Source organism: Adiantum capillus-veneris, chromosome 1, assembly GCF_014529385.1.
Source record: "Adiantum capillus-veneris isolate H3 chromosome 1, ASM1452938v2, whole genome shotgun sequence".
Taxonomy (NCBI): domain Eukaryota; kingdom Viridiplantae; phylum Streptophyta; class Polypodiopsida; order Polypodiales; family Pteridaceae; genus Adiantum; species Adiantum capillus-veneris.
Window position 1 is genome coordinate 180,707,704 of NC_140931.1, and position 22,227 is coordinate 180,729,930.

Genomic DNA, 22,227 nt, shown 5'->3' on the forward strand with positions numbered 1-22,227 from the left:
AGAGAGAGAGAGAGAGAGAGAGAGAGAGAGAGAGAGAGATGTGGCAACTTGCAAGTATTCTCTGCCGCTCAAAATTCTATAAAAGCAAGAAGATTCCACAATCTCCTCATCTCAAGACTCAGAGTCATCTGCAACATACAACCAATAGTAGGTTCTAATTAGCTTTCTATGGCTCTCTCCCTCTCTCTCCTATAAAAATGAAGGTAATTATAGGTTCAATTATCGTCAGCCAATTGTAAAGCACAACTTAATATCCTCTATTATAGCTTATGCTAAGCTTACGTTCTTAGGAGCAATATATATGGATCCGCAAAATACTCACTAACTAAAGTGCAAGAATCCAAAAGAAGCTCCTATATTAATAACACAAGCTATTCCTACTCCACACTTTTTCTACTTGATTATCGCCTTAAATAGTACTACTCTTTTTAAAGAGCAAGCTGCAACAACAACAAAACAAAACATGCACATTCATCTGATGCAATTAACTTTTGAGTTGTAATTGCCAATTAGAAGTCCGTGTAAATTAATTGCTGCTCCATCCCGCTTTTTTTGTGGCTTTTCTTTTTTGCGGTTGTGAATGTAACATACCACTGATGTTGCATTGCCTGCAGAAGGGAAAAAAGGATGTCCATCTTTCATAGACCAGCTCATGTGATCGGCGGCCAGGGAGGAGGAGCGTTCTCATACAATGCAGGAACAAGCGGATGCATCTTGAGGAATATCGGAGTGTGGGCGGGCGAGTGGTACCTGGGAGAGATCCGTGCGTGGTGGGCAAGCCTGAATAACCCAATTACTTTGGCAGGTCCAATCACGGCTCCTACAAGGAATTCACCTTTGATGTAATAGGACTATTTTTCCAAGTTCTTAAAGTAGAGAAATGTAATCGGTTAGATCTTTTGTTCAATATGGTTTAAAAGATTGTTGAATAGTTTATGAGATAGAGAGTATTAGTCGTACACATTTATAAGTTTGAGACATCAAGGAAGAAAATATATTCTCTTCACAATACATTAAAGATGTATTTAGTAATAATTATTTAATAAAAGATCATGTGGTTGTAGACTATAGAGTAAACATGTAGTCAAAATTATTATTTTTAGCAATACTAATGTTTTATTATCATGTTTTTAATCTTAAATTACATGGAAAAGCTTAAAATAATTTGAAAAAGTCATGGAGACCCAAAAATAGTGGTTTTATGAAATGCAAACTAAAAGTTGTGTTTTTAGCCACATGAAGGGATTTTTTTGCAATTCTGTCTACGCTACCTTGTAGGCCAGACTTGTTTCGAGAATTTCGAGTACCTGGAAGTCTATAATCTGAGTTCGTATGACAAAGTTATGACATAAAAAAATTGCAAACATCAGCAGGGTAGCCTACAAGCAACAAGAGGTTAGCTTACAAACATATATACACAGGAAATATCTCTTTTGTTTCATCCAATCAAGAAGTGATTCCACTCGTTTATGATGTACAAAATGATGTTTTGAATTTGATTATCATGTTGAATTGGTTGCACGAGTATGTTCTTTTGGCTATTTTGTAGACGATGCAAAAATCAATGTGTGAAACAGGATCTGTGCAAGGTATCATGATATTGAGATTGTGATCGTGTTGCAATTTTGATTATGATCGTTGTTGCCATCAAGAGATTGAGAGTGTGATTGAGATTGAGATCGAGAGTGAGAATGTGATTGAGCTTGAGATTGTGTACAAGATTGAGAGTGTGATTGAGATTGAGATTGAGACAGCTCGGGGGTGGTCGGGAGGTTATAAAACGAGCTATGCTCTTCTTGTAATTATTATCCATACAGACTCTTTACTTCATGTATTTATTCTGTGTACTTTGTATTTTTTATTATCAATGTATTTGCCTTTTCCGTGTCGCGTCACAAGTAGTATCAGAGCAGTTTCAATTTTGCGACATCGGTGAAAGATTACGAGAAATTATTGAAGAAAGAAGAAGATGAAAGTGGAAGTAAATGATCATAGAAGAAGAAGCGAAAAAGAAACAATGACGATGATGAGAATGATGATACGGGAGAAGTGACAACCAAATCATTCTTAAAGAAAGCTAAGCTTAAAGAGTTTGATGGCATAAGAAAGACATGCAAAGATTTAGAAGCGTGGATTGAAGAACTTGAAGATTTGGATTATGCTTTTAATATCGAGAACAAGACCACCAGACTTTCGAATGCTGGAGCAAAGTGACTGATAAGGCCACACGTAAAGATGGCTCAATTGGAGACTTTTGGTGATGCGGATGATAAAGGTAAGTCAGCTATCCCTTCTTTGTGATGCTTTATGTCTTTGGTACGTCATTTGAAAACTTTTGTGATTAAATTTATGCTTAAAATCAAAACTTGAAATTGAATTTCTTAATTGAGTCGTGTAGTACACATTACTTCTTGCCCTTTGAATTGACTAAGAAATAAAAAACTTGTGGACTTCTACTGATAATAAAAGGTTCACAAAAGAACTAATTAAAAATCTGTCTTTTTGTTTGAATGGTCAAAATCATAGAGAATTTTTTTATGCCATAGACGTAGGTATGCATGATGTAATTACTGGAAATAATTAGATGATTGAAAATCATCTTTTGATTGATTGTGAAGAAAGAAAAATATCTCTCTAATCATTTGATGACGATAGTCACACCCTTCATGAGAAAGAAAGAGATTCTAAATCTAGTTTTGGCCATGAAATTGATAAGGTGACTTAGATAAGAGTATGAGACTTGTATAACTTTTATAAATGAGTTAAAAGATAAACCTAAGAAAAATAAATTTAAAAACGATTGTATGTAGAAAAGCTTCTTGATGAATTCAAGGATATTTTTCTTGATGACCCGCAATGTATGCCTCCTCCTAAATCAATAGACCATGGGACATGTCTATATCCACAATTTGAATTGTACTCTTGATCTCCTTGCAGATTCAACATAGATGAACTTAAGGAACTTAAACTTGAACTAGAGGACTTGTTGAAAAAAGGGCTAATCAAACCTAGTGTGTCTCTTTGAGGTAGCCCTGTTCTTTTTCAGAGAAAGAAGTATGGGACTTATAGACTGTGCGTTGACTATAGGATCTTAATAAACAAACCATTAAAAATAAATATCGCCTTTCGCACATTGATGAGTTGCTAAGTCAACTTAGCAGTGCGCAAGTGTTTGCAAAGCTTGATCTTTGATTTGGATACCACCAGATCAGAATCAAGGAAGGAGTTTTTTTCAAAACTGCTTTTTGTACACAATATGGGTTCTTCGAGTTTATAGTTGGCTTTTGGTTTGACTAATCCATCCGTGATATCCATGTGTTTAATGAGCAATATATTTCATCCATATTTTGATGACTTTATTTTGGTGTTTTTGAATAATATACTTGTTTATTCTAAGAATAAAAAATATCATGAATTGTATATATGGAAAGGGTAATCTCCAAAGAGAAAATTTATATTGATTTTGACAAGGTCCAAGCAATTGAAAATTGTCGATACCAAAAACTATGAGGAGTATTTTGGATGCATAATATGAGCGAACACATATAAAGAATTTTTCTAAGATTGTGAGATGTCTAATTGACCTTACAAAGAAAAATAAGAGATTTGTATAATCTAAAGCATGTAAATTTACATTTGAAACACTGAAAGAAGAGGATTGAAAATTATATTTTGAAGATTCTAGAATTAGGAAAACCTTCTTTGGTTATATGTGATTCAAGGGGTGTGTTTTATATGAGAAGGAAAGAGTTGTGATATATGAATATAGACAGTGGAGAAGACATGATTTGAACTATCTTGGGTATGATTGAGGATTACACTATAAGAGGAGTTGTCTATAGCCGCTAACATTGCCGTGAAAAAACAAAGGAAAAATGAGAGAGAAAAATTTGCGGGGGCAGCAATAACCGCGACTGTGTACGCGGTAGTGGTTTCTCAGCAATAAGCGCGGTAATAGTTGTGACAATATACCCGCAGGTACTACCACGTCAGTTGTTGTGTTTATTACCACGCCTATTGCCGCTACACGCTAATTCAAAAATAAAGGTGCTCATTTGGGCCACCCAATTTTGGGTGGCCCAAATGAGCACCTTTATTTTTGACCTGCATAAAACAATGAAACATCACTTGTTTTTGAAAGAGTATAAAAAATACCAAAAAACTAAAATTGAATTTACTTTACCTTGACAATTGAACATATAAAAGATCAACTATTTAAAAAATTTACAATAAAAAGTAAATAGTTGTATATACATTGTGCCACATTGGGACTCTACGAAAGTTTGGACAAAACATTTTTCTATCTAATCCTCCTCTATCTCGTCGTCGTTCAGAGGCACATATGTTGGATCACTTTGACTCCACATAAACCCAAACCAAATTAAACAATTATCAATAGCGCAAAACAATTGATACAAAATTACTTGTTTAAACTTACCGCTTGTAGTGGTCCAACCACCACGTCGGATTGCTCGCGAGAGATGTGGTTGTTTTTTAACAACCATCGCCAAGTATCAATTTCTATATGCCGCTCCCGATACTTGACCATCTCTTTGGTTGGTCGAGAGAGAATGATATTTTCCTAAGTTAGCAATAACAATACCAAATCATCAACTACAATCTTTCTAATCACTGATCGACATTATAATCCAATTAGTCTTACATATGTATCCTTCCAAGGTCCCTTGCCTCCCGAGCCATAGTGTGTGGGAGTTTGTCTTGCGCGAGCCTCACGTTGTTGTATCTATGATGAGCCCATCGCAGCTTGATCACTCTTCTCTTGCATTGCCCACTCCCACTCCGCGTTTGCCATGTTGCCACCATGGTAACTCCTGTCTGGATCTCTGACCTCGTTGGTTGCTAAACCATTGTTGCGAAAAACGTTGATCGGGGGTGTTTGGAAATCTAGCTCTAACAGAGCGTCCTCAATGTACCGTGCATGATCCGGTATTGGTCTCTAAACTTTATAAAACAATTCTTATACGTTGAATTCTTATACCTCCCTGCCATATTTAACCCTGTAGTAGCGCCCATGTGTGTCTGGCACGGGTGCATCAGTATCCTCGTCCTCTGCCTCAGGGGCGGCATGCTCTGAAAGTGGGGACTCCATTCCCCCGCCACTACCAAAACATGCAAAACCACAAGATCCACCGCTGCATTGTCTCTCATGGCGCTCGCTGCCCTGAGACGAGCGTCGATGCATGCTGCCAAAGAAAGTCCATCGAGAATGTTCTGGCAAAGCAGGAGTGGAATGGAGTGGCGTAGGACCCTGTGATTCCATGGGAGTAGGACCCTACGATGGGATAGGAGTAGGATGATAGGAAGGGAGAGTAGAGGGAGGTGCTATCAATGTGAGGTTCTGTAGGTAAGGAGTCTCTCCCTCACTCCCCCATGGTGTAGTCTACGGAGAAATACCGTAGGTCGCAAGCTGCTGTGGAGGGGCAAAACAAATCCTCCATCAAACGGAGATACTGCTCTTATAAAGAGATAGTCCGCTGTAAGTCAGGATCTATGAACTGGTGGAGGAACCTGAGAAGGGTAGGTGTAGGATGGCCATGCCTGAAAATAATTAAAAAAAAACCTATGACACTCATGGTTTAGGGTTAACTACGTAGACATTCTTTATTTCTTTGCTTGTTCTCACCGACTCAAGACTCGGGTCCACTGGAGGCGATATCCACCTCGGGTGGGAGCCCACCTGAGATGTGAACCAACCAAACAAGAGCCAACTGGCTGCTCCTCACCGGTTGGTCTCTCATCTAACATCTACATTACAAAAAGCAATACAATTGCACCTCTTTAGATATCATCGCAGTCTCAACCGTGGTAAACCCAAAGGTACATTGCAGTACTCCATGCATGAGTGGATCAATGACCGCAACGCCATGATTAAAAAAGGACTATACCCAAGAGAAAGCGTCTAACCTTCCGGTGCTATGCTCCCGTACTGAGTGCCTACATACATGCATAAATAAATATATATGTACACACATATATATATTATGGTTATAAATGTAGCTATCGTTTTGTGTTGGCTGCACCTAGATTCAACATCTAAGTGATCAATTGATTGTAACATTACAATTATCTCCCAGAGGATATATATATTAGCACACAAACACGTAGATACATATACATACCAGTAGACCTAAGTAGAGGCTATTAGTGCCAAAGGTCAACTGCACCTCTTTAGATATCATTGCAGTCTCAACCATGGTAAAATCAAAGGTACATTGCAATAATCCATGCATGAGTGGATCAATGACCGCAACGCCATGATTAAAAAAGACTATACCCAAGAGGAAGCGTCTAACCTTCGGGTGCTATGCTCCCGTACTTAGTGCCTACATACATGCATAAACAAATATATATGTACACACATATATGTTATGGTTGTAAATGTAGCCATCATTTTGTGTTGGTTGCACCTAGATTCAACGTTTAAGTGATCAATTGATCGTAACATTACAATTCTAATGTAATGCAATAAGTAATTCCATTTCTCTCACTGAGTCTCTCTCTCTCTCTCTCTCTCTCTCTCTCTCTCTCTCTCTCTCTATTCCTCTCACTCTCCCTTCTCAATCGTGCAGTTGAACTATGAAGCGGAAGCTCCATCCCAGAGTCATGCATGCGCCTCCATGTAAAGCAAGCACTTCGTTTAACAAAACATCCTCGCCTTGAAGGAAATCTTGGTGTTGGTTGCTCAAGTATCACTTTGGAGCCTGATTTTCATCTCCTCAACTTCTTTCTCTCTCCCTCTTTCCCCTCTTTCGCTCTCTCCCTATCTCTCTCTCTCTTTCCCTCTTTCCCTATCTCTCTCTCTCTCTCTCTCTATTTACTCTCTCTCTGTCTCTCTCTCTCTCTCTATCTACTCTCTCTCTTTCCCTATATATCTATCTCTCTCTCCCTCTTTCTCTCTATCTCTCTCTCTCTCTCTATTCCTCTCTTTCCCTCTCTCTATTTACTCTCTCTCTTTCCCTATCTCTCTCTCTCTCTCTCTCTCTCTCTCTCTCTCTCTCTCTCTCTCCTCTCTCTCTCTCTCTCTCTCTCTCTCTCTCTCTCTCTCTCCCTCCCTCATCCTCTCTCTCTCTCTCTCTCTCTCTCTCTATCTCTCCCTCTTCCTCTCTCTCTATCTCTCCCTCTTTCTATCTACTCCTATATCTCTCTATTTTCTTTCTTTCTCTCTCCCTCTCTCTTTCCTATCTCTCCCTCTCTCTTTCTCTCTCCCTCCCTATTTCTCCCTCTTTCTATAGCTTTCTCCCTCCTCTCTATTTCTCTCTCTCTCTCTCTCTCTCTCTCTCTCTCTCTCTCTCTCCCTCTTTCCCTCTCTCTTTCTCTCTATCCCCCATCCCTTTATTTTTGTCTCTCTGTATCTCTCCCTCTTCCCCTCTCTCTATCTCTCCCTCTTTCTTGCTTTCCTATCTCTCCCTCTCTCTCTTTCTCTCTCCCTCTCTATCTCTCCATGTCCCTCTTTCCCTCTCTCCCTCTTTCTCTCTATTTCTATCTATCCCTATCTCTGTCTCTATTTCTATCCCTATCCCTCTCTTTCCCTCTTTCTCTCTCTCTCTCTCTCTCTCTCTCTCTCTCTCTCTCTCTCTCTATATATATATATATATATATATATATATATATATCTCCCTCTTTCTCTCTCTATCTCTATCCCTCTCTTTCCCTCTCTCTCTCTCTCATTCTCTCTTTATATATATATATAAATATATATATATAAATATAAATATAAATATAAATATAAATATAAATATAAATATAAATATAAATATAAATATAAATATAAATATAAATATATATATATATATATATCCCTATCCCTCTCTTTCTCTCTCTCTCTCTCTATGTCCCTCTCTCTTTCTCTCTTTCTCTCTCTCTCTCTCTCTCTATCCCTTTCCCTCTCTTTCTCTCTTTATCTATCTATCTCTCTCCATTTATCTCCCTCTCTCTCTCTCTCTCATTCTCTCTTTATCTCTCTCTCTCTCTCTCTCTCTCTCTCTCTCTCTCTCTCCATTTATCTCCCTTTCATTAATTATCTCTCCCTATTTATCTACCTCTATCCCTCTTTCTCTCTCACTCTCTTTATCTCTCTCTCTCTCTCTCTCTCTCTCTCTCTCTCTCTCTCTCTCTCTCTCTTTCTCTTTCTCTTTCTCTCCCTCTCTATCTATTTCCCTCCTCCTCTCTCTCTATTTATCGTTCTCCATTTGTCTCCCTCTCTTTAAATTTATCTCTCTCTCTCTCTCTCTCTCTCTCTCTCTCTCTCTCTCTCTCTCTATTTCTATCTAACATTCTATGCAAACAATCGTTTCCAAGCGTGCCTAACAAATCAATCATTTCCAAACGTGACTAGCAAAGCAACCATTTCCAAACGTGTCTAGCAAAGCAACCATTTCAAACAAGCCGTGAAAAGAAACCGTTTCCTAACGAACGAGGTATGTTATGGATTCTCTATTTTCTCTACTTTTTTTGGATTTGTGTGTGTGTCTGTGTGTGTGAGTAGTAGAAAACAAAAGGGAAAGAGGGGGGATGTGCTTTTGTGTTTACCTCTTTTTTTGTAGCACGGTTGAGCTTCCAAAGACGATGGCGAATACCTCCTTCGCCAAAACTTGGATGAAACCCTCTTCGATAAAACTTGGGAAGCTTGGAGAAGGAGAGAGAGGGAAGGGGGAAGGGGGGGGCTTGGAGAAGGAGAGAGAGGAAAGGGAGACAGGGGGTGGGGAGGGGAGGGGGGGGGGGGGGAGCTTGGGAGCAATGGAGGAGAGCAAGAATGTAGAGTATGTAGCAAAAACACGGCATACTCTGCCTTCTTGCCTATTTTAGGCGCCAATTATTACCGCGCCCATTACCGCGATTATTACCGCCTATATAGCTGCGGCCAGTCATTTCAAACGGATACTTGTGAATCCGAGGTTGCAGGGGGGGTTGGGGGGAGGTGTACAAACCACCCCCTCTATCCTTAGCTATACATTATTTCATTTTTTAGCCTTTTGAGTAAGATTTTTATTTTTTTATGGATACTTTATTTTGTAGTACTTTTAAATGCTTATTAATTGTATTTTTTAAATTATCTTTTAGTTAAAAAATAATTTTAACACTCATTGTCATTTATTCCCTTTGACTTATACTATATGTAATTTTTCTAATGGAATTAAGTGCTTTTCTAATTATTTATGTTTTAGAACACATGACTAAATAAACAACATTTCATGTGTGCAGAACATCGAATGGGATGATCGTGGTCCCCCTGGAGGCCCAGAGCGAGATAGTTGGCTCAAGGAAAAACTACCTTGTTCTTGCGCCAAGTGCAAAAGGGCAATCCCTTGCTTGAGGCGCATTGCTTTGGAGCACGCGGAGAATGAAGGGCTTTGGCATCCTCGAAAAAGCGCTCGGAGAGATGGTATCTCGACTCACCTGTCGCTTAAGGAGTTGCCCCATTGGTTTGTGTTTGGTGGTGGTGCATCGGCCCGCAAGGTCGAATGGTAGAGGCAAGAGCGACTCGGCGATTTGGGTGCACCGCATGGTGATCCTTCCGTTGGCTCTACGTCGACAACTTCTATGGCGTCTTCGTCGCACTTTGAGGCAGAGGATGAGCACATGTTCGACATGTGTGATGAGTTACCAGCTCATGAGTGCAACGTGTGCGAGGAGGATTGTCAGTCCTACACTAAACGGGCTACCAAAACGGAGGATAGACTGATGACGAGTATCTGAACACCTCTTTTACGATGGTGCACGGTACTCGATGCTCCAAGCATCGTTGGAAGTCCTCAACTTGCAAGCAAAATTTGGTTGGAGTAATGCAAGTGTCGATGCACTACTTCTATAAGTATGGAATGTGGCTTTTATATACTCTCTCCCTCTCTCTTTATGGTGTCGTCTTCTAGAAATTATACTAATACGCATGTTTGTTGTAGTTTGATGCGCAAAATGTTGCTAGAAGATCACCACATGCCTCCAGATCGTCGATGAGCTAGATCGTATGTCATTGCACTTGGAATGGAGTATGAGCACATCCATGCATGCATCAACGATTGCATGCTATACCGCGATGTATACCGCAATGAGCATGCGCATGCTACCTCATGCCCCATGTATGGGGAGGCACGATAAAAGACAGTACTGAGTGGGGCACAAATACCCCACAAGGTATTGAGACATTTTCCATGAATTCCTCATATCCAACACATGTTTAAAAGCAGGTCTTCCATGGAGCTTCTCACATGGCACGCAAACCATCGCTCAAATGATGGAATGATGCGTGTCCCTACCGATTCACCTGCATGGTGGCACATCAAAACTCAATGGCCAGAGTTTGGATTGGAGCCTTGATACTTGAGGCTTGGGTTAGCAAGTGATGGTGTCAACCCCTATGGCACTAAGTCTACTTCATAGAGCACTTGGCCTGTGGTGATCGTCAACTACAATATTCCACCATGGGAGACAACCAAGAAGGGCAATATACTTCTTTCCTTGCTTGTTCTAGGGAAGTACAAAGTGTCAAATATTGACATTTACCTCAAGCCCCTCATCGAGGAGTTGGAGGAGTTATGGAGAGGCATTCTTGTTGTCGATGCCTCACTTGCAAAGGGGGGACAGAGGCCATTGTGAGGGGAATCCTTATGTGGACTATGCACAACTATCCTGGGCTTGGAGAGATTTTTGGTAACCCTCTTTCCTCTATCTCTCTTTTCCTCTTTCCCTCTCTCCCTTTAGTTCACTCATCTCTCTAGCCATATGATATGTATGTAGGGTTGTCCACATTGGGGCACAATGCATATCCTACTTGCGGGCCATCATTGGTGGCAGAGAGGCCCAATTCATTGCGTAAGGTAATCTATCCAAACAACCATCATTTCTTACCCCAAGGGCATAACAAGCACAAGGCTCCAACAAATGGGAAGACTCCTCTAAAGCTCACAATGACAGATTGGGCAACCATTTGGGAAGAACACCACAACAACAATCCGGCTCCGCGTCCTCCACGAAAAGGTTTGTCAAGGTATTCCATATTTTTAAGGCTTCCATATTGAAGGACTTAAAAATACAACACCTCTTGGATCCCATGCACATATTCAAGAATGTAGCCCAAACAGTATGGGAACACATTATTGGCAAGAAGGACTCTTTGGGTGCGAGGGAGGATTTGATGCTTTTAAAAACGTCTCCCCGCCTTTGTTACTCCATGGCGTGCCCCAAATGGAAAGATTGTGCTTCCTAAAGCACCATGGATGCTAGCCAAAGAAGAATTAGACAAGGTGAAGGGTACAATTGCCTCTATTCGCACACCAACAGGATACATGAGGTCGCTAAAGGGAGCTTTATCAAAAGTGAAGAAGGGTGGAAGCGTTCAATTGTATGGGTTGAAGTCCCATGATTGGCACAAGGTGCTTCAGGTAATCTTCATACTCCCTATTCTATCTATAGTTTGTGTGTATGACTATCACTCACTTTCCCTTTCCCTTTCCCTTTCCCTTTCCCTGATTTACATTGTAGTTCATTCTGCCGGTGAGGACTATGTGTATATGTCGGGACAAGAACGTCAGAGATGCTATTTTCAAACTAGGAGAGCTAGTAAGGTACACCACAAGACTCCACTCAACTATACCTTTTTTTATGTATACAATAATTTCAACTAGCACTTAGTATATCCTTGCGTGTTTTCTTGTACAGATTTGTGAGCTCCAAGGAAATCAAAATAGATGCTATCCCTGCAGCTCAAACACTTGCAACAGAAACTGTGTGTGCCATTGAAGATGCATTTCCTCGAATCGGTCTTTCTTAGTCAAATTCACCTCTTGGTTCACGTGGTGGAAGAGATCGCTATATGTGGAGTAGTGCACGCACAATGAATGTTCTTCTTAGAGAGGTTTTTAAAGACTCTCAGAGATTTTGTGCACTACGGTCTCAACCAGAGGCATGTATGGCCGAAGGGTGGATCATTCAAGAGGCATTTGTTTACATATCAGAGTATTTGGCACAAGTTGATCCTTCAATGCCTCGCATGTGGTCAGACAAGGAAGATGCAAGGATGACTTCAGAGTTGCCAAGTGGAAAGGGGAAACTAATTAACATGGATATGAATCTATCCCGAGTGGTTGATAACTTTTACATTCTCAGTGAAAAGATTATGACCAAGTGGGTGGACTTGTGGATAGTGGAAAAAGCAAGGTGTTTGCAAGAGAGGGAAGCATGGAAACAAGCACATGGAGGAAGGAGGGCACCCCCATTGCCTAGACACCTTGCATGTTTCCCAGATTTCATTAGTGCAGAGTGGATTCATGAGAGAATGACTAAGGAAAAAGCGCGTGGAGAAGACATCACTAGCAAAGAATGGGAGTATGCACGAGGATGCGTACCAAAGGTAGAGTACTCATATACCTAAACCATATTGTAATGCTATTTCTTGAAATTATCTTTAATATGTATTTGATAAATTAATATATTTTTCTATTTTGTAGTGCATTTCCTTTAACTCTGTGTGGTCAAAGGGTTGTCACTTTCATACGTGCCGCATTGATGAGCGTAGAACCACCATGGATTGTGCCATCATGGGCAACTTTGACACAGACGGTGATGAAGCTAGGTACTGCAAAACTATTGAAAGGATACTAAAGGTTAATTTTAGAACCTTTCATACCTTCATCTTTGAATGAAAGTGGTTTGCAAATGTGTTTAGATGACATGAGAATGACCTCTACATGGTGGACTCTAGTGTGCATCACACAGGGAGGTATGACAATTTAGTTTTACCACACAATTGTGAGCAATTAAGTGACATGTATCTTTTTTATTTCTATTTTCTTGTAGCGTTAGTTATACCAATGTTACTCACTTTTGTTGGAATTAGGGTCGCAGAGAAACACACACAGCTTGGAGAAGATGAAGGAAGCTCAAGGCACACAATAGAGAGTGTGCTACTTGGTGTGCAATGGAAAGATAGATAGCCCTAGAGTGATGGGTGTATATACAATGCTCGGGGGAAAAAACCTCCTAAAGTGGAAAAATATGCCCCGACGGTCCTAGTGTGTTCACACACATCATTACCACATGTATATGGTAACAAATCCCCCCTGGAGTGATGCGGTGAACGAGAGCTGGCACATGAGTAAAGGGAAGTGCCATGCCCTGAGGACATGATCAGTCCACAAAGGGGAGTAAGCCCAAAGCTTTGCAAAACCTTCAAGCTTCTCACGAGACAAGGCACACAATAGAGAGTGTGCTACTTGGTGTGCAATGGAAAGATAGATAGCCCTAGAGTGATGGGTGTATATACAATGCTCGGGGGAAAAAACCTCCTAAAGTGGAAAAATATGCCCCGGCGGTCCTAGTGTGTTCACACACATCATTACCACATCTATATGGTAACAAATCCCCCTTGGAGTGATGCGGTGAACGAGAGCTGGCACATGAGTAAAGGGAAGTGCCATGCCCTGAGGACATGATCAGTCCACAAAGGGGAGTAAACCCAAAGCTTTGCAAAACCTTAAAGCTTCTCACGAGAAAATGCCTTTGTGAAAAGATCTGCAAGGTTGTCCTGTGTTGGCACATAAGCCAAGCTGATCTCTCCTGTTGAGAGCCTCTCCCTGCCATAGTGGTAATGCACCTCAATGTGCTTTGTGCGAGCATGAAAAACTGGGTTCCTTGCAATTGCCAATGCGCTCTGACGATTAGTGTAGATAGTGTTGGCAGTGTCCTGTCCAACACTCAAATCAGCCATAAGGCGTCTGAGCCATACACACTCAACCGTAGCTGTGAAGACTGCCCTATACTCAGCCTCACAACTTGAAGTAACCACAGTAGGTTTCTTCTTGCTCACCCTTGATATACATGAACTACCAAGCATGAAACAAAAACCACTTGTGGACACTCATGTGTCAAAACAACCAGCCCAATCTCAGTGCAAAAAAGCATGTAAGTCTGGCGGCAATGATCCCCCCTTGGGATAAACCAAGCCAAGATGTAATGTAAAGTGCCATTAAGGTAGCAAAAAATCCTCTTGACAGCTTGCCAATGCTTAGACCTTGGGCTATGCATAAATTTGCTGACATGTGAGACTGCAAACTGAATATCTAGCCTCATGTTGCATACATAAATGAGGCATCCAACAGCAGTTTGGTAAAGAGTGACATCAGCAGGATCACCATCGTCATGAAAATTTCAAACCTGTTTCCATGGGATTGGCAATAGGTTTGCAATCCTCAAGTCCAAACTTACATAGAAATGTCTCTATGTAACTTTTTTGACACAAGGCAATACCACCATTACACTGCTTAAACTATATACCCAAGTAATGATGCAACATCCCCAAATCTTTCATCTTGAAAGTAGAATTCAAATCAGCCTTAAATTCAGCAATATGTCTCTCATTTGGTCCAGTGATCAGCAAATCATCTACATAAAGAACCACAATGAGAAGTACATCACCCTCATGCTTTACATACAATGTGCTTTCTGTTGGACTATTACGAAAGCCTTGTTTGACCAAATGAGTGTCAATTTTCTCATACCAAGCACGAGGAGATTGCTTCAACCCATACAAAGCCTTGTTACATTTGCACACTTTGTATTCTTGTCCTTTTTTGACAAAACCGTGAGGCTGTGTTACATAAACTTCCTCAAATATGTCACCATTCAAGAAAGCAGTAACAATGTCTAATTGATGTACATCCCAACCAAAATGAGCTGCCAATGCACATAGAAAATGCACAGTAGTCATACGACAAGTGGGAGCAAATGTCTCTTCATAATCTATGCCTTTTTGTTGTGCATAACCCTTTGCAACAAGTCGAGCCTTAATGGCGATCGATCTCACCATCCGACTTTCAACTTGTAAACCCACTTTGTACCAATGGCCTTTTTGCTAGGAGGCAAATCACATAAAGTCCATGTGTCATCTTCTATAAGTGCATCATATTCTGATTGCATGGCAGTCATCCAATTTTTTGAATTTTGTGCTTCATCAAAAGACAGAGGCTCCTCAACATCATGTAAGCTAGACACAACCAAATCATAGCAATCTGATGAATAAGATGCATGGCAAGAGCCTGAACGAGTATGACTAGACAAAGATTCATCCAATTTACTATCATGCAATGTATGCACTAGCCATTTTGGCATACCTCTAGCCTGCTCATTTTCAGCCCTTTCCTCATCAAGTACATCATGTACATCTGCATCAGTAATAGGCTAATCTGTAACATTTTCAGAAACCCCCATAGGCTGTACATTTGCCTCATTGGAATTTTCATTTGAACTTCCACCATCGAAAAGAGGCAGCAAAGTGTCATAAATGTCCTTTGAGCTTACATTACTATCTCTAGTACATGACAGCAAGGGCTGAATAGAATCTTCCACAAACACTACATCCCGTGAAACCAGAATACGCTTTGTTTGCGGATCATACAACCTGTAACCTTTGATTTCAGCACTATAACCAACAAAAATACATTTGACAGCCTTATCATCCAATTTTTTGCGTTGTGTTTGTGGCACCAAAGCATATGCCAAACAACCAAAAACACGCATGTGCTCAATAGAAGGCTTTCTATCATGCCATGCTTCATATGGAGTAATAGACTGCAAAGCTTTTGTAGGACACCTGTTTAGTACATAAGTGGCACACATGATGGCCTCAAGCCAAAAAGAATGCGGCAAAGCTTGACTTTTGACCATACATCATGCCATTTCCGTAAGTGACATGTTTTTCCTCTCAGCAACACCATTTTGCCGAGGTGTATAAGGCATTGAACATCGGTGTTTTATCCCACGACTAGCCAAGAATGCATTGAATTCATGAGATATATACTCCCCCCCTCGATCGGAACGGAGGGTGCCCATAGTAGTACATTTCAAGACATTTTCAGCCATAGCCAGAAATAGTTTGAAGCACATGAAACCTTTGGACTTCACTTTAAGCGGAAATACCCATGCATGCCTGGAGTAATCATCAATAAAAGTCACGAAGTATAGGTAATTGCCCAAGGACGAAGTTTGCATGGGCCAAAAAACATCACTATGCACAAGCTGCAAATTGCATGTGGCCCTAACCGAACCATCCTTTGGAATCTCAGAACGTTGCATCTTACCCAAAATATAGCCTTCACAAACATGTTTTACAGGTGCTTCAAGAGGCGGCAAAGAAGAAACCATATCAGATTTCGGCAAACGCAGCAAGCTAGAAAAATCCAGATGACCAAAATGTGCATGCCAAAGTTTTGCATCTGAAATAGCCCTTGAATCTGCAACTGCATTTGCAAAATTTTATCTACACTTGTCATACAAAGTGATCTTATACAGCCCACGGCACAAAAGCCCAGCAACAACAATTTCATCACCAAAAACTAAGATCATGAACTGTACATTTTTCATCCACAAATTTGACTACAAGTTCAAGTATAGCAAGTGCAGATACAGACAAAAGATTCTTCTTGATCCCAGGTACATAAAGTGCATCAACAAGTGTGAAAGAAATGCAATTAGCAGTAGTAAGCACAATCTTTCCAACTCCCAGAACCGAATAAGAGGCATTGTTAGCACAAGTGATTGCATTCCCATGAGGGACAGACTCGAGAGAGGTGAACAATTCACGATGTGAGGTAATGTGCTTTGTAGCACTACTGTGGAAATACCACACATGTGAATCTATAGCAATTGACATACATGCATCATGGACAATAGGATTGTAAGTGCACTTTGCACTAAAAGCCCATTCTGCATCAACATCAACATTACACTCTCCTTTTACAAAAGACTCAACAATTGCCGCATTTGTAGTGGAACCAGCATTTGTAGTGGAACCACCCTCTTTCTTCTTAGCCTCTTTGGTCTTTAACTTAGGACACTGCTTGATCAAGTGATCATTAGCTTTACAATAATGGCAACACATCTTCTTTTTGCCCTTATTACCAGAATTGTAAGACTATGTGCTGCTAGTAGAAGCATTGGGAGCAGAAGTTTTTCCACTCGTAGCAAAACCATAAGAAGTGGCTGCATTGCTGTTACCGCCCTTTCTTTGAGAAGTAATAAAAGCTTGTTCAATTGCACGCTGTCTAGTCCTGTTTTTTCTGTAAAGTGACTCTTGCAATAGCAATGTACATAATGCATCAAACTTGACAACTTCTGGATTTCCTTGGGTCATAAGTCTCCAAGTACTAGCAAAAGTCTGGTAAGAATCTAGTAAGGCATCAAGAACATTCTGCACAAGGGAACTGTCTGAAATGACTTCACTTGCAGAAAAAAGTTTCTCATTGATATCCTTGACACTAGCAAGGAAAGTGTCCATATCATTTTTCTCATGCATAATCTTTGACTCCAGCTCTTTACACAGCAAAGTAATTTTAGCCTCATTGCGACTTGCATAAAGACCAACCAAAATATCCCAAGCCTGTTTTGCAAATATTACTGAACGGATGTGAGGAACAATGGTGTGCTTCACAGACAATGCATCAATGTATGAGTCTGTGCATCCTTTACATCCCAAAGAGCTTGTTCTGCCGTAGGCAAAACAACTCCAATAGCAGCAATCCTTACAGAAAGACCTGCAACATCCTCAACATCGCCTACATCCTCAGAACCAGAACGTACATCAATGCCCTGCACAATATTCCAGACGCCCTTTGACACAAGAATGTGTTGCATCATATAAGCCCCCATAGGGTAATTGTCCCCATCCAACCTGTCCTTAGCAACAAATATCTTGAACACATCTGTGTTGTTGTCAGCCATGGTAAACGCTGCACTTGATGTGAAAACTGCTGGAAAATAGGACAAACGGAGTAGAAACAACACGTTCCATATAGCAGAAACCACAGAAGATTGTAAGGCAACTGTTATGCAAAAAACAGCACTGATAAAAATTCTGCACAAAATGACAAAATTTCATTTGCAGACCTGCCTATAGTGGAAACGGAGGCCGAAATGAGCCTGAATCAAAAATCTGAGCAGACTAAGCTCTACGAGTAGTCCTGAAATATTTGTCGATCTACGAATTCTTGCCAAACCTCACTGTAATCGGAGAAAGTGAGCAGGCATGTGCTAGAGCAGCTGGCGATTAAGCCCGGGAGGACGTGACCTGCTCTGATATGAATTGTTGGAATCAGGGTTGCAGAGAAACACATACAGCTTGGAGAATACAAAAGACGCTCAAGGCACACAATAGAGAGTGTGTTACTTGGTGTGCAATGGAAAGATAGATAGCCCTAGAGTGATGGGCGTATATACAATGCTCGCGGGAAAAAACCTCCTAAAGAGGAAAAAAATGTCCCGGCGGTCCTAGTGTGTTCACACATATCACTACCACATGTATATGGTAACAACTTTGAGCTTCTATTTTATAGGTCATCTATATCCCAACAATCCACCAACCAAAACTTTGGTTCGTAATTACCGTAACACCTCGGGGGAGAACCATTTTTTCCACTAATGAAGTGGATACTATCTTCAACCCTCTTCCACCCCCGACTTTGGATGAGGTGGAAATAGAGGAGAGGGAGGTCGATGAATCAAGTCCGGCGGCAACAAGTCTTAGCGAGGATGATTGTCATGATGATGAAGATGATGAGATGGAGGATGACAAACTCGAAGATGATGAAGGCAATGCATCCACAAACAACAATTTTTTTTCTCTCTTTATTCTTAATTTTCATTGAGAGGAGGGAAACACCAAATTTTGAAGAGGAGGGGGGGGGGGGGGGGGGGGGGGGGGGGGGGGGGGGGGGGGGGGGGGGGGGTGTTAAGCGAAAATTTGAATGTTTAGGCACTAAATTTGGATGTTGGATATAATAACGATAATATGCATGGTAATAACAACGGTAATAACAACGGAAACAATCGTGGTAATATTTTAAACACAAAGAAAACCCCCCACCCTCCTCTCTCTTGTTTCTCTACTTGAATTTGCACCTTCTCTCTACAAAACACGGTAACACAACGCGATAAACACTTGAATATTTTCATAGTGTTAGTTAAGAATATATCTTCACTCATCCATTAGTCAATAATAGGTAGAAGTGATGGCTTCAACTATTATGTGAGTATAAGTTTATGTGAGTATAATTTTAACTGAAAATATTTGGATAGAAAAGAGACAAGGTCACTAATGTCCAAGACCGATTATCATTTATGTGGTCCTTATTGATTTAATTCATTAAGTTTGATATGAAGTGAATAATGATAATTTCTACTCTAGCATTAACTCTTATCTAAATCCTCATGTGTGAGATATTTGAGACTTGTATTATCATGATTGTTTATGTATTTCTGTAAATTCCTCTCTCAAATATCAACTTTTGTGAGGATGCCAGAAATATTCTTTAGATAATCTTGTTTTAAATAAAAGGTATTAAGATAGTGAAATAGTGAAATAGTCATTCTAAAGACAGAACTAGAGCTCATTTTGATTGTAGAGTTAGGTAGCTTAGAAGTAAGATTCTTCTTGTAGTTTTGGTTAAGTGAGATGTATCCTGTAAAATATGCCTTTTCGATTGACTTTGATATTTTGTATGTTGAAAACCTCTCTTTCCAACTCTGAGGAAAAAGTTAATTTTAATAAGGGGAGAATGTAATAGGACTATTTTTCCAAGTTCTTAAAGTAGAAAGAATGCAATATGTTAGATCTTTTGTTCAATATGGTTTAATAGATTGTTGAATAGTTTATGAGATAGAGAGTACTAGTCGTGCACATTTATAAGTTTGAGATATCGAGAAAGAGAATATATTCTCTTCACAATACAAAAAGATGTATTTAGTAATACTATTTAATAAAAGATCATTTGGTTGTAGACTGTAGAGTAAACATGTAGTCAAAATTATTGTTTTCATCAATATCAATGTTTTCTTATCATGTGTTTTAGCTTACAACACATGGACAAGCTTAAAATAAGTTGAAGAAGTTATGGAGACCCGAAAATAGTGGTTTTATGAAACGTGAACTAAAAGTTGCATTGTTAGCCATACAAATGAATTTTTTGCAATTCTATCAGTACTACCTTGTAGACTAGACCTGTTCCCATCGTTTTCAGTATTTGGAAGTCTATATTCTAAGTTTGTATCACAAAGTTATGACACAAACAAATTGCCAAGAGCAGTAGGCTAGCCTACAAGCAACAACAGGTTAGCTTACAAACAAATATACACAGGTAATATCTCTTTTGTTTCATCCAATCAAGAAGTGATTTCACTCTTTTATGACGGTACAAAATGATGTTTTTGAATTTGATTATCATGTTGAACTGGTTGCACGAGTATGTTCTTTTGGTTATTTTGTAGACGGGGCAGAAATCAATGTGTGAAACAGGATCTGTGCAAGGTATCATGATATTGAGATTGTGATCGTGTTGCGATTCCAATTATGATCGTTGTTGCCATCAAGAGATTGAGATTGAGATGGAGATTGAGAATGAGAGTGTGATTGAGATTGAGATTGTGCACAAGATTGAGATTGAGATTGAGAATGAGAGTGTGATTGAGATTGAGATGGAGATAGCTCGGGGGTGGTCGGGAGGTTGTGAATGGAGCTATGCTCTTCTTGTAATTATTATCCATACGGACTCTTTACTTCATTTATTTATTCTGCATACTCTGTATTTTTCATTATCAATGTATTTGCCTTTCTCGTGTCACGTCACATTCGAGGATGGCGAGCGCATCACTAGCCTCTCTCTCTAGGACAACGGTGCAGGTACTTATTTTGACTCTCTCTCTCTCTCTCTCTCTGGTATTTACACTCGATCATGCATGTTAATTGCTTGAAGGCATTGTACTCAGATGCATCATGATCACATGCAGGTACGTGTTCTGGTGGCTCTGGTTCTTCACAGCAATGGAAGGGAGTTTCTCCACTACATGACATCCCGAGGCTTGAAACAAGAGTACCCAATCATTATAGAATCTGGCCTCTGTGTTGGCTTGATCGACAAGAATGGCCACCACATTGATAGCCTTGGCTTCATGTTCCTTTTCACCATAGCATCCACTTGCATGATCAATGTCAGCTACCCAACCTTAGGCATTGAGATGGCTAGCATTGTGCCCGTCACGCTAGATGCCATGACCGACAACATTGTGCCCGTCACACTAGACGCCATGACCAACAGCAACAATGTGGGTACCATCTCCAAGAACTGGGTATTTCAAGGTGGCCAAGAGGTGAGCATGTCCTCTACCTGGTCTCTCACAACGGGCATAGAGCTCCATGCCAGTGTTACCATGACGATGGGGATCCCTACATTCATCGAGGTGCAGGGGCCGTATGGATGGAACCTGAGCACTAGCTCCACCTTCTCAACCACCCACACCGAAACTCGCACCCTTTAGTGGGAGCAGTCTGGAGTCCTACAGCTTGGCCAGTGGATCTCTATACAAGCTCTTACTAGGAGAGAAACCATATCCCTGCACTACGAGGCCACCATGAAAATCACCCTCCAAGATGGCGGTGTGTTTAGCTACTCAATCAATAATATGTACAATGGAGTGGATTACACGGACGTTCAGATAGTAAATTAGGGTACTCCACAAGCTTCTGTATCAAGAGAACTTATTCCTAAGGAGCCCATTAGTTTGTCGGCTACTAATGCAGGTTGCCACGTTGAATCTAATGGTGTACATATCAACTCTCATTACAATAATGGCCTTCCACATCACGAGGCGGATCAGCCTGTTATGCTAGTCGAACCTCATTATGAAAATATCCCTCCAGCTCATCATTTCAAAGGGAACAATACTGAACAGCCCAATGGAGTAGTGGAAGAGAGCACACTTGTGTTTTAGCAACAACTAACTAGCTCTTTGGTCCAAATCACCTTACCACACTTGCCTATCATGCTCTCTAAGGGCATGGCTATCTATAGCCTCTTAGGTTGGAATAAAATGAGTACCTATAGATAAGGCATGCTCCTGTGATGTTTAGATATGTGGAATGCAACTATTGTTCATATGGTTCCTACATGTACAACAATGCTAGTTATCAATATGCGAGTCTCTCAACATACATCACTTGTAGTCTATAAGGTATTTATAATTTCACCACAAGTGTTAGGACTGTTGCTAATTTATGAATGATCTGAATTTAGGCTTGTGGAAGATTCCCTCTTTGTGAATTACCTTGATCCTTTTTCAATCTAAGAAAACTGGATCGGTACGTGAACCTCCCTGAACATGATAATTAGTTTTTCCATCTTTAGGAAATTCCATATAAAGTTTTTTTGTAAAACGAGTTTACATATA

The 22,227-nt window shown here is 40.3% G+C and overlaps 1 pseudogene; it reads left to right on the forward strand.

The window, feature by feature from the left end:
• Positions 1-627: 627 nt before the first annotated feature.
• Positions 628-21,771, forward strand: LOC147466101 (uncharacterized; annotated as a pseudogene).
• Positions 21,772-22,227: the final 456 nt, after the last annotated feature.